The sequence below is a fragment of the Octopus bimaculoides genome, chromosome 14 (genome assembly GCF_001194135.2).
Source record: "Octopus bimaculoides isolate UCB-OBI-ISO-001 chromosome 14, ASM119413v2, whole genome shotgun sequence".
In the NCBI taxonomy this organism is placed as follows: domain Eukaryota; kingdom Metazoa; phylum Mollusca; class Cephalopoda; order Octopoda; family Octopodidae; genus Octopus; species Octopus bimaculoides.
In genome coordinates, this window is record NC_068994.1 from 42,811,599 (window position 1) to 42,814,098 (window position 2,500).

At 30.4% G+C, this 2,500-nt stretch overlaps 1 protein-coding gene across 5 annotated transcripts in view; it reads right to left on the bottom strand.

The window, feature by feature from the left end:
- The window catches only part of LOC106879393 (protocadherin gamma-A4), a 332,347-nt gene that overhangs the window by 281,313 nt on the left and 48,534 nt on the right, over positions 1-2,500 (bottom strand). The gene's annotated exons all lie outside the window — the stretch shown is intronic.

Consider the following 2,500-nt stretch of genomic DNA (forward strand, 5'->3'; position numbering starts at 1 on the left):
TATATATATATATATATATATATATATGTGTGTGTGTGTGTGTGTGTAGAGTGAGAAAGAGGGGCAGAGAAATGCATATATGTATATGTGTGTGAGTATGTTCATATATATATATATATATGTAGAGTGAGAAAGAGGGGAAGAGAAATGCATATATATATATATATATATATATTTATTTCTGGTTTATATTATTGGTTTACATATATTTGATTTATCATTTGTGTGTGTGTGTATGTGCATGTATGTTTGTGTATATTTGTGTGCATGTGTATATGTGAGTATATATATATTTGCTTCTTATTTTATAAACATATATATATATGTGTGTGTGTGTGTGTCTGTGTGCATCTGTGTGTACATATATATATATGTGTGTGTGTGTGTGTGTATACTTATATATATGCATTTATATAATATTATTCACTGTGTATATATATATATATATATATAGATATATATATATATATGCACACATAATATTATGTACAATATATTGATATATATAAACAATACAATTTATATATATATATATATATATATATACATACACACATATATAAATGCAAATGCATATGTGTATGTATGCGAATATTTCTTCCCGAAAATGAGTCAAATATACGCCATCATTTTCAGTTTGAACCTGACCTTTTCTAAGGAAGGCTCTACAACAGAAAACTAAAGAGTAATAGTGCAAAAATAACACAAAAAAGTTACAATAAATCAGATATAAATACATATATAATAATCTTTATGCTAGTAGCAACGATGTTGTTGTTCTTTTTGTTGTTCACATTAGAGAGGGTGGAGAATTTTTGTTACATGTAATTCCCTCTTTTGGAAATCTGCTATTTTCTCTAATTTATATATACATATATAATTATTATTCATATACAAGAATGTTGTTGACACTGACTACGAAGTTTCAGCCAGCTAAGACATCATTAGACAATGGCTTATATAAAAGTATAGAGTAACCCATTAGAATAGGGTAAAATTGTTTATATTATAACTGAACATAAACATTAATATACATGCATATATATTTATGTATATATCTTCTATCCTTTACTTGTTTCAGTCATTTGACTGCAGCCATGCTGGAGCACCACCTCGAAGGGTTTTAGTCAAACAAATCAATCCCAGGACTTTTTTAAAGCCTGGTACTTATTCAGTCAGTCTCATTTGCCAAACCGCTAATTTACAGGGACAGAAACACACCAACACCAGTTGTCAAGCAGTGGTGGGGGACAAATACAGAAAAAGACACACACATGCACATGACAGGCTTCTTTCAGTTTCCATCTGCCAAATCCACTCACAAGGCTATAGTAGAAGACTATAGTAGAAGATACATGCTCAAGGTGCCACACAATGGGACTGAACCAAAAATCATGTGTTTGGGAAGCAGGGATATCTTGTGGTTTGGTTATTAATGACTTGAAACTTTGGGCAGAATCTCAATGTTGCAACAATACCAAATTCTGAATTATCTATAATTTTTCTTCTATTTTACATTTTCAGATTCACCTTATCCTTTAGCATTTAAACTGTCCATATCTGGCCTAAATATCCCACTTGGTTTATGTTCAAGCTAAGCAGATCCAGTCTCTCACATCTACCCTGCAATGTCATTTTAAAAATAAATAATCATATCATAGAAATCTTGAAGCAATGAAATAAAACATGATTTGTTCAAAATAATGTGAAGAAAATAAGCATTACATTTGACAGAATAATATGAATGCTAAAGGGTTACTGTTCTAGCCATGGACATCAATTTGATAAGGCAAGCCACATAATAGCTACTTGACTGATTTCAATTTTTGTCAAATCTTCTTGAAATCTCACCCGTGGAAGAGACTTGGAAGTGGGAAAAGATTTATGAAATGATGTAGTTCTAGAAACTACTAAAATTATAGGATAGTCATGATTGAAATACCTCCAATAATCAGAGCAGATGTGGTGTCAAGCAGTAACTAGAACAATCATTACAAGTTTTTATATTTACATATACAGGTATGTTGATGCAAACAGGAAAAATGGTACTCAAAATATGAGTATATGTGTATTTTTGGTAATGCAAAAAGTTCCCGAACCTTCAGTCACTTTGTTACTTTTGCTAAATACTAATAATAAATACATACGTACATATATATATATATATATATATATATATATATATATATATATATATATATATATATATATATATAGATGGATAGATAGATAGATACATACATACATACATACATACATACATACATACACACACACACATAAATACATACATGCATACATACATACATACGTATACAGTCATTTAAAAAATTTTTAATATGCATAGTCATACAGATCCCACTGCAGGAACCTGCTTTGCTTCTCTCTTCCATAGTAATTCCTTCATCCCCTAGCATGAAGCTGACCCCCATCTACTCAGGGACTCCTAGTCCTGTGAACTATATGGCAGCCTCTGTGGTGCAGATGGCATGAAAAATTG